This window comes from Patella vulgata, chromosome 3 (assembly GCF_932274485.2).
Source record: "Patella vulgata chromosome 3, xgPatVulg1.2, whole genome shotgun sequence".
In the NCBI taxonomy this organism is placed as follows: Eukaryota; Metazoa; Mollusca; class Gastropoda; family Patellidae; genus Patella; species Patella vulgata.
In genome coordinates, this window is record NC_065881.2 from 13,967,662 (window position 1) to 13,983,215 (window position 15,554).

The following is a 15,554-nucleotide window of genomic DNA, read 5'->3' on the forward strand; positions in this document are numbered from 1 at the left end:
GCCTATGCCCGTCTTCAACAGCACGATTGGTACAGAAAACGAGGACGTTAAACCTCGGTTGTGCGTGACAAGGAGTAGGGTCGCCTGTCCAACCTCCGTTTTCCTCCCACCCTTAAAGACCCCTACGCGCAAGCGAATTATGTAAATAAAATTAAACCATATGTTAGGCCCGAAATGACCTAGTTTGTGTCGAGTGGACGTTAAACCCCATTTCTCTCTCTCTCTCTCTCTCTCTCTCTCTCTCTCTCTCTCTCTCTCATTCCTGTTTAATGTGTAAATGGTCGACTGTTATTAAACTCTGTGTGTTAAATTGACGATGGTTGTTTTGCCGAGGGACAATGTTCTATCATATTGATTATATAACTGTTTGTGTTGTAAGACAGTTGAAGACGATTCCCTGTGAGAGAGAACAACTAATGATAACAGATCAGTTTCTCCTGGGGTAAAATATTCACTTCTTACACAGTCTGCTGAGTAAACTAAATTAAAGAACAATACATGTAGTACAGAAGATTGTAGCCGCATGGAAGGATAGCAGTTTCAAGCTTCTTCATGAATAAGAGCATAACATACACTGTGCACGATATCCGGACAGAGACATTACTACCATGGTATCAGTTGAAGGTCCAGGGGAAGAACGATTTAAGTCACATTTTTGTTTTTTCGCATAAAAGGCAAAACAGAATGCTTGACGCGAACAGAACAACGAATGGGTTTAATTACAACTTTAAAATGATGTTTAATACGAATCATAATTACCAGTACAACAACTGACTTCAATTTTTCAGCCAAATTAAGGTGAAATAAGGGGTACGATGGACTTGTATTTGTCCGGGAGGCCATTTCAGAAGGGCCTTTGTTCGATGTGACTCCCATCGTTTTTACCTGAAATTGATTGCTCCACAGAACACTTATACAATTTGCTACCAGATGGCGCCATTAACTGGGGTTCGTTGAAAAAGTGACTTAGATCGTTCTTCGCCGGGGCTCTTCAGTTGTTATAGACATGAGACCCATGTTGCGACCCATTTGTGTCAATTTGTAGCTCCTAAATATTAGCGATTTAGCTCCTTTAAAGGTCACGAATGTTCAAATCAATCGAATATAAATCCAATATTACCAAACCATACCAAATTGAGTTTGATATTAGCGTGATTTTGTATTTAAATGCTGTAATAAACGGTAGACTAGAATCAGTAAAAAACCCACAAAACAACACGCTTCGGATCTGTAGTTGAATGATGGAATGGCAGTAATTAGAGGCCATATACTGTGCCAGACATGTAGACACACAATCATTCTTTCCGGTTAAAATGGTTACTGATTAAAAAAAATATTTTTTTTAAAATAAAAGCTATCCAGTTGTATTCGGAGATCACATTTTGAGATATGGATAACACGGCCGACAAGGGTGAAACAGATAATTTTTGTGTGTGCAAGCGAGAGAGAGAGGGAGAGAGAGAGGGAGAGAGAGAGAGAGAGAGAGGGGGGGGTTAATGTCCACTCGACACAAACAGCTCATGCTGTATAGAGAGAGAGAGAGAGAGAGAGAGAGAGATGGGTTTTAATGTCCACTCGACACAAACAGCTCATGCTTTATAGAGAGAGAGAGAGAGAGAGAGAGAGAGGGAGAGAGAGAGAGAGAGAGAAATGGGGTTTAACGTCCACTCGACACAAACTAGGTCATTTCGGGACTTACACACGGTTTTAATTTTATTTCACTAATTTGCTTGCGCGTAGGGGTCTTTAGCAGTGGGAGGAAACCGGAGGACCCGGAGAATACCCACGAGGTTGGACAGGCGACTCTACTCCTTGTCATGTACAACCGCGGAATCGAAACCACGCTAATTGACTAGACACACTTGACTTGTCATCTTGTCAGCCTCACGGGCACCCCCGCCCCCATGTATAGTTTCAACCGCTCGACCACACCCTCCCTCGCCCTTGGTCTAAACATATTCACCACTACTACCCTGCATAGCTGCTATAAACATAGTTAGCGCGTGCGGGCTGTATCATAAGGTCTGTCATTGAGTCAACTGGCGTGGTTTCGATTCCCCAGTTGAACGTGGCAAGGAGTAGGGTCGCCTGTCCAACCTCGTGGGTTTTCTCCGGGTCCTCAAACTGCTAAATTATTGAAATAAAATTGAACCATGTGTTAGTCCCGAAATGACCTATTTTGTGTCGAATGGACGTTAAACCCCATTTCTCTCTCCCTCTCTCGCTTTAAACACATAAACGTAGAGAAGAGACGACGACCCTACAAAATTAACCTAGATGAGTGCTTTTACATAAATAAACGTTATTAACTGTAATTTATAGCTAATTTGTTGAACTCTTTGGTAATAAAACTTACTAGGTTATGTCATCTTATATTTAGATGCTGATTAAAATACATATCTCTGTTTATATATATATCACCTGTTTTGTTATTGCTAGTTTTATCAGCAGGTGCTTTAGTAATCAACCATGTGTGATGTAGACTGTAAGGACTTTTGTTCGGATGGGACGAAAAATCGGTGTCATGTGTTCACATTGACATGCACGTAAAAGATCCCTTGGCAGTGTGCATTCGCATCGTATGGGGTATTTCAGTTTTCATTTGCCCAGTTAAAGGAAGGACATTAAACCTTATTTCATTCATTTATGGGGGAGTGGGGTGGATGTCGGGATCGCTAGCGCGTGCGCGTTGTTTCATAAGGTCTGTCATAAGACCCGTACGCGCAAGCGAATCATTTTTAAAAAATCGAACCATGTGTTAGTCCCAAAATGACCTAATTTTTGTTGAGTGGACGTTCAACCCCATTTTTTTCTCTCACTCATTCATTTGGGGTTCGACCCCACTCATGGTTATTAATGCTTATAGTAAGATACATCACAAGCTTAAATATTTGAAACTGTTTCTTCCATTTATAACAATAATTTCATCTTGGTGACTTCATCAATGGGCATCTGATTTAGACAATGGGCTATAACCGTGAGTGTTATATAATACTGGTTACAGTAGCAAGGATGCGAAGGATGCGTTTGACAGCAGTAAATGTAGTTCATTCTGAAATGAAGGGTTGGATGGCCGAATGGTTAGCACGTGCGCGCTGTATCATAAAGCCATGTCAACTTGCGTGGTTTCGAATCCCCGGTTGGGCGTGACAAGAAGTAGGGTCACCTGACCAACCTCGTGGGTTTTCTCCGGGTCCCCTGGTTTCCTCCCACTGGTAAAGACCCCCTATGCGCAAGCGAATTATTGAAATAAAATTAAACCATATTATTATTATTATGTTAGTCCCGAAATGACCTAGTTTGTGTCTAGTGGACGTTAAACCCCATTTCTCTCTCTCTTTCTGAAATAAATTTACTTACGAGTTGTCAGTACAGTGTGCTATGATAGAAAATATCACGACAGACAGTCTACGCTATGTGGGGAAATATTACGCCATACAGTGTGCTGTGAGGGAAAACGTTTTCAAGGACTACTCTTATTTAGAATTCCAACTGTCCAACTGTCAAGGGCTATTTTACGTGCACGCAAATGGACTAGACATTGTCCCACGCCAATAAAGTGAATTCCTTTCGCTGTTGTGGTATCACGGAATATTTCATCAACTTTTTTTTTATTAACAAACAAATTGCATCATTCCCAAATTGGAATTGGATGTTTGGAAAACATAAGCCTGCTACGCGTTTAACGTTTAAAGTCATTTGTTAATAATAATAGTGTTTGTTGCCGGAATGACACATACATATTGAATTGACTAACCATTATCAACATACTGGAAATAGATTTAAATCGTTGTTGCTATTTTCCCTGGTTATTTGTATGGTCTAAAGTCAACTATAGAAGCCATAATTTAGCCGTTCTGTTATTTTAATGTACACAAAATTGTGATGGAAATCAGAAAACATAGAAATAGTCGAATTTACACTTTTATTTCTTTTTCCGAGAAAAGACATAAAATCTCTCTCACAAAACATATATTTAGAATAATTGATTGTCGTGTTGTACTAGCCTTTTACCTCTACACTTTCCGATTGAAATCCGAGGGGTGACGGGCTCCACACAATTGCCATGTAAAAGCAATTCAAAATAATTGCAGTCATTAGCACGATGGCTTTTGAATCGTAAAAACTGTTTTGACATTTTGAGCAACGTTGTGATTCGTCAGCCAATCTGGTATAATTTAATAGAAAACAGTGCGTGCATTGCGTGATGTGCAATTTAAAATTCTTTTGAGAAAAATTGATTTGTGTTCCAGAACGGAAGTATTTGTCGCCTGAAAACGCATTTCAGAAACTAAATAGGTTTGCATTTAGTGATAGTAGTATAGGTCTTATTTCTAAATCGGGGAACGATTTGATTTCCGTAAAGTTGTAAGGTGATATCCTAAAGTTATTGATATAATTAATTCCTCTCTACTTGACCTATATGTGGTGGTCGGTTCAACAGCCGAACTGCTAACTCACTGCACATTTATTTTGTTGGCGTGGAACTTTGTATTGAATTAATTAATGAACTATTTAGGGGAGTGAGATGATTCTAACCCTCTGGGGATCACGTGGCTAAGTGGGTAAGACGCTGGCCTGGAGGTCGGGTGTTCGATCCCCGCATTGGCCGAGAAAGTTCATCCAGATTTTCCAGTGTGGTTTCCCCTTGTCAGTGATGCAGGACGGGGGGTCTGACAAGGACAGCTGTCTAGTCATTCGGATGGGACGAAAAACCGAGGTCCCGTGTACACATTGGCGTGCACGTAAAAGATCCCTTGGCAGTTGGAATTCTATATAAGAGTAGGCCGTAGTGCCGCTGCCCGGGCAAAATTTCCCTCATAGCACACTGTATGGCGTATGCCCGTCTTCATTAGCCCAGTTTAGGAGCAGAACAGTAGGACGTTAAACCCATTTCATTTCATTTCATTTATATGGAATTAATTATGAAGTGTGTGGGAGGGAGGGAGAGAGAGGGGGATTACTTCGGTTTGACTTTGTTCATGGATTGTAAATAGCGATTAATTCTGTTTATCTGAGTCCACAACTTTTTTTTTTATTCTCGTTATAATTCAAAAGCATAAAACAAAATGACCATTCTGATATTCATGCAATCCCAAGTTGCAACATAGTACAGCAGAACCAGAGGTAGCTGGTGGTTTAACGTCTGCTTCCACCGGGATTGGAGTAGGGTCGCCTGTGCAACCTCGTGGGTTTTCTCCGGGACCTCCGGTTTCCTCCCACTGCTAAAGATCCCTACGCGCAAGCGAATTATAGAAATAAAATTGAACCATGTTAGTCTAGTCCCGAAATGACCTAGTTTGTATCGAGTGGATGTTAAACCCCATCTCTCTCTCTCTCTCTCTCTCTCTCTCTCAGTTATATCACAAATAACGACATTCTTTTCTTTTCTTTTAATAGCTAACAGAAAAATATAGGCAAATGTTTATTATTTGTGATACTTACTTCATTGGTAGTCCCGTCTTCATTAGCCCAGTCGGATTAGGACGTTAAACCCCATTTCATTTCATTTCATTGGTGAAAATATGAAAAACTTAATGAGATGCGCTTGCTTGGTTGCCTGACTGTTTAAAGAACAATATTGGTGTCGGCCATTATCACAAATGTAATAGAACTGATTAAACACGTTCCAAATATATTTTTTTAACACAGAGATCGTTGCTACGATAAGATGCGTACATGTAGATGAATAAGTATTTTCAAATTACTTGTATTGTAATTTGTTAAATATGCAGTGCATCAAGTTTGGGTATATAAAAACAACCAATTAACGTTATAGCTACCCGAAACCCTGGCTGTGTCTTATATTGCAGTTTTAAAGTCCGGAGTGCATCAAGTTTGGATTTATAAAAAAAAATCATTAGGTAAATAAGTATTAATTATTTAACCGGTGTTTTCAGTATCGTCTTGGTCTATAATTATCTTGGTGCTTCCACTGCATACCTGTTTACCCATAATTATGTCCAATCAATATTAATATACCTGATTAATTAGAGACGTATCATAAATACAGGTGTGTCATTAATTACTAATTATATATTTGATACCTGGAATTACCTGGCATATTGAGTTGGAGTTTATGAGGGTATATATTTAGTGTTAGATTTTTATTGGTGATCTGTTATCACCGGAATGTTCACGCTGAGAACTAAACGACAATAATATTGTTGATAGGTTAAAGGGAGTCAGTAAGACACTGACTCGCTATCCTGACATGGTTTTCCCTTGTCAGTTCGGCAGCGGCAATACTATATACCGGAAAATACCGGAAAACACCGGAAAACAACCGGAAAACACCGGAAAACAACCGGAAAACACTAAATACCGGAAAACACACTAAATACCGGAAAATATCCTGAATAGGTAACCCGGAGACTTGCACCCTAAACCGGGAGCCTGGTCCTCTGTGTGCCTGGGTTAGGGTTAGGGTTAGTTTCCGGTTTATAGTATAGCCCTTCTCCGGGTTACCTATTTAGGGTGGTTTCCGGTATTTAGTGTGTTTTCCGGTATTTAGTGTTTTTCTGGTGTTTTCTGGTATTCAGTATAACATGGTGTTTTCCGGTAGTTTTCCGGTGTTTTCCCGGTGTTTTTCGGTGTTTTCCAGTATATAGGATAGCCAGTTGGACAGGGCTATAGGATCTGGTAAGGACCAGCGTTTAGTCGTTGGTATGTGATTGAAAACTAGGGTTCGACTTGTGGTCGTGATTTCGATCCATAGTGCAAGCTTACGTGACTTAAGAGATAGAGGCACCTTCTCAATCTAGTGGGTTTATACTGGTTTCCTTGCACGGGAAAGACCCCCGCGCGTGCGCTTAGATAGTAAAAATGAAAATAAGGCAACTTGTCTGCGATATAAACCTTTGATGGCAGCGGACGTTAAACACTAATACAAACCACAGGCTTTTCGCTGAGTACAGGTATCTTTAGTTGATATTTAGTTTTTGCTTACAACTTTATTGAATTCTAAACTATAAGTCACTTGAGTATATTTTAGAATGGATTAATTCGTGGAAATGAAAGAATTGGATACTCTCAGAAATATACAAATAAGGATCAAGGAATTTAAGGAAATGTTTTTCTTATTCCAATATTAGCCAAATAGCCTGGATTAAGTCGTGGAAAATTTAATACTGTCTGAAAAATGAAAATGGAGATCAAATATTTTAATGAAAATATTTTTATTATTTCAATATCAGAAAAACATTGAAAGCTTATTGACATACAACTAGTTTTGTCAATTGGCGTATGTGTTAAGCCGAGACGAAAACATTGTAATTCCTGTACAGACTAACAGTGGCTCCTAATTCCGATTATAAACTGTTTGTGATATTTTATTAAAATAACCACGTTTGTTGACTTTATTCTGATTACCCTGTTGATCGTGTTGTATGTTTAACATCCCTCTTAGACACAAAGCGGATTTCATTTGACACCGCCAATCATCTGATTGAGGTTAGGCTATACACTGGTTCTGATTCTCTCAATAGTAAATGATATGAAACTTGGTTTAACGTCCAACATTTATGGGATAATGAAGACCGACATATGCCTTACAGTGTGCTTTGAGGGATATTTTGCCCATAGTAAATGATATGAAACTGGGTTTAGCGTCCAACATTTATGAGATAATGAAGACCGACATATGCCTTACAGTGTGCTTTGAGGGATATTTTGCCCGGAACATCACCCCGTTGGTCGATTTGTATCTTTGATCTCCTCTTAGACACGTTAGATGGTCAAATGGTTAGTGTGTACGCTCTGTATCATGAGATCTATCTGTCATTGAGTCAACTAGCGTGGTTCCGATTCCTGCCCCGGTTGTACGTGACAAGGATTTGGGTTGCCTGTCAAACCTCGTGGGTTTTCTCCGAGTCCTCCGGTTTTCTCCCACTGCTAAAGAGTCCTACGCGCAAGCGAATTATTGAAATAAAATTAAACCACATGTTAGTTCCGAAATGAATCTAGTTTGTGTCGAGTGGACGTTAAACCCCATTTCTCTCTCTCCTCTCTAACAAAGCAGATTTCATTTGACACAACCGATCTTGTGATCGAGTTTAGGCTATACACTGTGCGTGATCTGATTCATTCAATGGGTATCTACGAATGGCTCCCGACAGCTTCTATGGATAGTTTGTTAAGATATGCATGGGCTGCAATGACCCTTGTTTTTTTTTACCAGTACCTCTAGATTAAAAATGTTATGTGATGACACCACAAATAAAATTGAGTTTAGACTACTTCACTTCTTCATTCTGATGCCTGCCTTTAATGTGCGTCTTCAGGGGTTAAAGTGCATTTACATTTTATTGAGAGAGAGAGAGAGAGAGAGAGAGAGAGAGAGGGTAACGGCCACATCACACAGACTAGGTCATTTCGGGTCTAATAAGTGGTTCAGAGAAAGACATACGGTGGAACGCCAAATACCCTACTCCTTGCCCCGAAACCACTAGATTTAACGTCCACTCGACACAAACTAGGTAATTTCGGAACTAACACATGGTTCAATTTTATTTCAATAATTCGCTTGTGCATAGGGGTCTTTAGCAGTGGGGGAAACCGGAGGACTCGGAGAAAACTCACGAGGTTGGACAGGCCTCCATGACAGACCTTGCTGGTAGGGCTCTTTAGCAGTGGGGGAAAACCGGAGGACTCAGAGAAAACCCACGAGGTTAGACAGACCTCAACGGCAGACCTTGTGATATAAACCCCACTCGTTAAACCATTCCGCAACCCAATCTCCATTTTATCAATACCATTCACTCGGATATTCAAACTGCACTTCATAGTACATGTTTATGTATTGATATTTTGAGACATGAGTGGATATAAGTCGATATACATGTAGACCTTTATATTGATACTAGTGAAAGCGACATGAACCTGATTCGATTGATTGATGTTTTATTATGATTCACGCCAGTAAGCGTCCGGATGAAACGAAAAACCGAGGTCCCGTGTATACATTGGCATGCACGTAAAAGATCCCTTGGCAGTTGGAATTCTATATAAGAGTAGGCCATATGGCCGCTGCCCGGGGAAATTTCCCTCATAGCACACTGTATGGTGTATGCCTGTCTTCATTATCCCAGTCGGAGCAGAACAGTAGGACGTTAAACCCCATTTCATTTCAGTAAGCGTCATAGATTAATGTTAATCATTAAAACTGGGTTAAAGGTCGAGGCCCCGTGTAACGTGGGTGTGAAGGTGGATGAATACTTGATACTTCCAATTGGAAATTCCCCTTAGCTCCGCTGGTGCAGACACATACGGCATTCGACCGCATTTCATTTCAGTTTCTCGGGTCCATGAGTGCTTTGTGTTACGCTGGACACCGTCAAGCAGATACAATATTTAGAGCGACAATGTTACATATTGAACAGTTCACGAATCTGATTAAAACATGGATCCTATTTCGTTTCGTTTTTAATACTTCATAATTTCGTTTTACTTGCCTTCACTACACTAGGATCTGAAAGAGTTGTTGTTTAACCCGCGTTTTGGTTGATGTGAAGGATTATAGCCAATGAAACGGTCTATTGTGGCGAATTCTTGGCGTGCGGTGCACGGACCTGTGGGTAGAACACTTAAAACACCAAGCGGGTGGGTTAATCAAATGTTTCACTACAACTGGTCAGATCTTCAAGTAATTCAGGCCAACGAAAGTATAAAAATAGAAACGAAATCTAGATCTGCTTGACCGTTCATCATTAATCAGTTAACATGTTTATCGTGACAAGGTTTCATATTGGACAATTAAAGGACAATATTGGTGTCAGTCATTATCCCATTTTTCTTTCGTGTTCTCTTATCTAATGACATTCAATTACTTTTTTAAATTGTCGGATAACCTCTTACAGTCTCATATAACAACTTTTAGTCTTCGAAGGAATTATTAGTGAGCAGAAATTCGCCCATGTATCTGTTATCACTCGTCACTTCAGTCAGTTATATAGAGGGATAACTCGTGTTTTCCTTTTGCGTTCGTCACTTCCAATTGTTGAAACATTGATTACGCATCTATCGTAGCAATGATCTCTGTGTTAAAATTATATTTGGAACGTGTTTAACCAGTTCTATCACATATGTGATAATGATTGACACCAATATTGTCCTTTAACCTTTACTTACTTCAAATGCTTGGCAACTATTATAATCCAAGTTTATATTTCTTGCAGGAATGAGACCAAAAACAACTTTTGGATTTATAAATAGCAGGCCCCATTGAATCTGAAGGTAAGCTTGAATTTGTTTAATTGGTACCAATAGAATTGAACTTTGAAGTGCAAAGCTTAATAAGTGTGTACGGTTTATTTGTAACATAAATGCCAAGTGGAAGGCTTAGATAATATGAATAGAGTTAGTGAAGAAGGAAACATGCTTGCTATGGCGCTACATTCTATGTGACAATATCATGAGACTATTCTATCACGTGGCGGGGGTTGGATGGCCGAATGGTTAGCACGTGCGAGATGTATCATAAGGGCTGTCATTGAGTCAACTGGCTGGACAGGCGACCCTACTCCTTGTCACGTACAACCGGGGATTCGAAACCACACCAGTTGACTCAATGACAGGTCTTATGATACAGCACGCATGTGCTAACCATTCGGTCATCCAACCCCCCTCAGTGGGAGGAAACCGGAGGACCCGGAGAAAACCCACGAGGTTGGACAGGCGACCCTACTCCTTGTCACGTACAACCTGGGAATCGAAACTGCTCCGACTGGGCTAATGAAGACGAACATACGCCATACAGTATGTTATGAGGGAAATTTTGATCGGGTATCGCCACAATGGCCTACTTATATCGAATTCCAACTACCAAGGAATCTTTTACGTGTATGCCAATGTAAACACGGGACCTCGGTTTTTCGTACCACCCGAACGACTAGACAGGCCCTCCGTCCTGTACCTCTGACAAGTGGAAACCACGTCGAAAAATCCCGATGAACTTTCTCGGCCAATGCAGAGATCGAACACCCGACCTCCGTGCTAGCGTCTTACCCACTTAGCCGCCGTGGCTCCAGTTTGTTACAGTTTTAACCACATATTAAAACTGTTAAATATACATTAACACTAGCAGGTGCTGTATTATACAGAATCGTCAGTATTGAGTCGAAAGCTGTCGTTCATATGATATGTGTACACGGCAAAACAATGTAAAACATGTACAAAAATGAAAATAACATGAAAAAAAAAAATGAAAATAAATGAAATGGGGTTTAACCCACTGTTATTCTGCTTTGACTGAGAGAAAGAGAGAGAAATGGGTTTAACGTCCACTCGACACAAACTAAGTCATTTCGGCACTAACACATGGTTCAATTTATTTTTTCAGTAATTCGCTTGCACGTAGGGGTCTTTAGCAGTGGCGGGGGGGGGGGGGGGGCGGAGGACCTGGATAAAACCCACGAGATTGTACAGGCGACACTATTCCTTGCCACGTACAACCGGGGAATCGAAACCACGCCAGTTGACTCAATGATACAACGCGCACGTGCTAACCATTCGGCCATCCAACCCCCGATGGGGTTTAACGCACGGCTGGCGAGGGGAATACGCGCAACCATCTACTCTTTATTTCATTAGTGATATATAATCTGACGTATAGATTACAATTCTTAGATGCCAAAGCTACTGGTCCAGTATGTAAATACGATATGCAGTAAGTAGGGTCTTATATACCACAGCATATAGAGACAATTGACATGGCGTTTGAAGGTCAATCGATGGCCGACTCATTGACCTTGACTTTTGACGATTGTTGAGTCTCGGTTGATGGGTGATAAATCTGTAGAATATTGACATCTACTGATCAAGACTGATGTAGATGTATCGGATAGTATCCACAGAAGTATTATTAAAGTCAGTTCACAGCCCAGTCCTTGTAATTATATGAATATCCCAGATTGCTGTTCAATAATTGAGAGAGCAGGCTGACAAGGGAAAATCATCAGGTTGGAAATGAAATGAAATGGGGTTTAACGTCCTACTGTTTTGCTCCGAACTGGGCTAATGAAGATGGGCATATGCCATACAGTGTGCTATGAGGGAAATTTTGCCAGGACAGCGAAACTATGGCCTACTTTTATATCGAATTACAACTGTCAATGGATGTCGAAGACTTTGGATGATAGGCCTAATGAGTTAAAGACTTGGCTACTTTAAATAATTGTATTTGCAAGAGCGAAAAGATTGTGCACAATTATTTAAAAGGTTTGCTGTTTTTCGTTTTACAAGTACCGCGTGGTTCAACTAATCCTCTCGGGCATGCATTTACATGGATAAAACATTTCCAATGATGTTAATTCCCTTTGCAATGGTTTTCTTTTGTAATTAATAAGATGTGTGTGGGGGGGGGGGGGCGGAGGGGGGGGGGTAGGTCATAATGTCTACCACTGAGTCAAGTGACGTCGTTTTGAGCGTAGGATATGTCATCCGGTTTCCTCCTACGGTTAATCAAGGGGGGGGGGGGCTAAATGGTTAGCGTGTGCGCGCTATATCATAAAGTCTGTCATTGAGTCAACTGGTGTGGTTTCGATTCCCCGGATGTACGTGACAAGGAGTAGGGTCGCCTGTCCAACCTCATGGGTTTTATCCGGTCCTGCGGTTTCCTCCCACTGCTAAACCCCGCTACGCACAAGCGAATTATTGAAATAAAATTAAACCATATGTTAGTCCCGAAATGACCTAGTTTGTGTCGAGTGGACGTTAAACCCCATTCCCCTCTCTCTCTCCCACTGTTAATGACCGCAACGCACAAGCGAATCATTGAAATAACGACCTGTGTTATTCAGAGTGACCTAGGTCTCTCTCTCTCTCTCTCTCTCTCTGTAATTATTATATGGCCAACATTTATGCTTTAGCGTCATTATGTATATACCAGCCACTAAGGCTTTTCAGGGAGAGGAGTTTTACACATACTAAGCCTGTTTCCCAATCTCAATCACGAACAGGGGCGGATTGGACCATCGGGGGGTGATCGCCCGAAGGGCTGGTCGGACAAAAAATGAAAAAAATAATTTTGTCCAATTCGTCTAAAAAACCTTATTCTGCTGAACATTATATGGGGGGGGGGGGTTGGACCGGCCATGGAGCGATGATGGTCATGTTGTATGTGGCCGGTGGCTTTAAAGGGACGCCACGCCATCACTGGAGTCTGGAATGGGCTGGTATAATAGACTTTCTGGACCAGGTGTGTTGGATGTGGGCAGGAATTTGGAATCCTGCAATGTGGATTCATCCGAAATTTCATCGGATTCACTCGACACTGTCGCCCGCAAATTTACTAATTATTAAGTCACCTGCACCCTGTTTGTGGGTATACGCCAGAAACGTCTGCCGATACTCTGTACAAATGCGATACTCTGTACAAATGTGTCTCGTGGCCTTCCATCACAGGAGGAATCAACTAGCGCTCCCGGCAACAAAATGGGACATCTTCCAATGAAAATATTCCTACTTATTCAATATTCCTAACTGGTTATTCAAATGGTCAAAATTTTCTCAACTAGTCCCATTTTTTAAACAGTTAAATTCTCTTGACTCTTGACGATACAATGATAATATGTTAATTAATAATATGATGATATGGTAATTTCACAGGTTCATGGTTGTAAATTACTTGCAGGTCGGGGTTTTGGCCTAAATTAATCGATTTATGACAGAGATTATAAACAGAAATGCCACCAAATCGCATATTTGCGGTTCATTTTTCAAAATTGTCCAGGGGGAGAGCCCTCCCCACCCCCCATCCGGGCTCCGCGGTCAGTAAAAGAGGGCGCCCCAATCCGCCCCTGATCACGAATAACACTGCTGTTTAAAAAACACACAAAAAACGTCTTAGATATAAATCATTATCGATAACAGATAAACATGCAAAAATAATTTGATTTATGAAAACACTAACTTGATCATATTGATTCTAAGTTAAAATATGATGGATTGAGCACAAAAATAGGCCATAAACCCATTTACGATTAAGCTACAGTATCGCAGAAATTCATTGATGGAAACAGAAATAAATCTTTAACATTATTAGCAGATTCATCTTGAAATAATCTAACGCTTTCTGTATCGCAGACGCAATGCACTTTCAAATTAGATTCGACATATCATTTTATTACCAAACCATTTTAATTCCCAGGGAGACTAAGTCTTCAGTGCTTGACTTCCTTTCAATAATCTCCATTCATTACCGGTTTTTTCTTTTGCTCCTGAACATAGCCAAACAAATCTCTTATGATGGAAATTATGTCCAAATACGCGCCAAACAGTACCGCCTGTCGAATAAATCACGGCACGTGCGGTATTTAATGATTCGGAACATGCGTATGAGGAATAGATTTAGTGAGATTTTGAATGTTTTATAAAAGGATAGACAACTTTACGACGTATGAAAACCGGCAACATGGGAAATCTGGATGTGTTTCTTCATACTTTTTATTATCCAATTCCTTTGCTTGTCCAAGCAGTTACTTGATTGCTGAAATCATTTTCACATTTTATTTTTTTGATTTGATCTTTAAGAAGGACAAAAATATTCAATTCGGGTAGTTGATAAAGCATTTATTTCAAAATGAAAGTATTATTTTTTACAAGAAAAGATAGGAAAGTCATTTGGAATCAAATCAATCACGTTCAAAAGTTCATGATGACATCGCCAATGATATCCAATATACCTCGACAGAGCTTAAACATACATTATGCAAGAGCTAATTCTGTCTATTGCAGGTCTTTTTTAGACCTGAAATGTTATATAAATTATTAATTAGACATTAATTAACTTATCCAGGCCATAATCAACTCTCGATACCATTGTTAGCCTGCGATATTTATTGGATTGGGAACCGGTTTACTACTAAACATTCATTATGATTTAATCATGAAATCGATAATCGAGACTATGTTTTTTATTGTACCTACTTTGGTAATGATGATCGAGGCTAGACCGAAAATTCAGTCGCTAAATTCTCGGTTCAGAGTGGATCAATTTGACTGAAATTAACAGCAAATTGCCTTTACATTATCTAGTTTTTAACTATTATAGTGAGAACTGCCAGTTCGTTATCTAATCTCCCATAATGTATCTTTAATTTCTGATGTCATCGGTATTCATCCGCCAACAAGATGGTTTCCAGAGGTTCATGGATTTTTGTCGTTAGGGACAGGGATGGGCGTTTTTATACGCCCATATTTTCATGTGGGCGTATATTGTCGTCGTCGTCCTTGTCCGTCCACAATTTGTTTGTTGATGCTCTACAGGTAATAAAGGTTAATCCGATTTTGAAGAAACTGGAAATATAGGTGTATCTCCCAACGATCTTGGTTCCTTTCGCCAAGAAGGTAGTTACCAGAGGTTCATGAATTTTTGTCGTTAGGGAGGGGGGTGAGCGGTTCGTGAATTTTTGTAGTTGGGGGTGGGGGTGTGGACGTTTTTGTTACATAAAATTACATTCATATTTGAATACACACCGAGCTGTGGCTACCAAATGTGAATTTAAACGACACTGAACGTGACTAGGAGAGGGATAACTGTCTAACCTCTTTGGCTT

The 15,554-nt window shown here is 40.2% G+C and overlaps 1 protein-coding gene across 1 annotated transcript in view; it reads left to right on the top strand.

Annotated features, from left to right (window-relative positions):
- Positions 1-15,554, top strand: part of LOC126816195 (octopamine receptor beta-2R) — a 101,685-nt gene that overhangs the window by 34,836 nt on the left and 51,295 nt on the right. Inside the window, exon 2 of the mRNA XM_050542462.2 lies at positions 10,176-10,233. The gene's annotated coding sequence lies outside the window, so the exon portion shown is untranslated. The remainder of the gene's footprint in view (positions 1-10,175; positions 10,234-15,554) is intronic.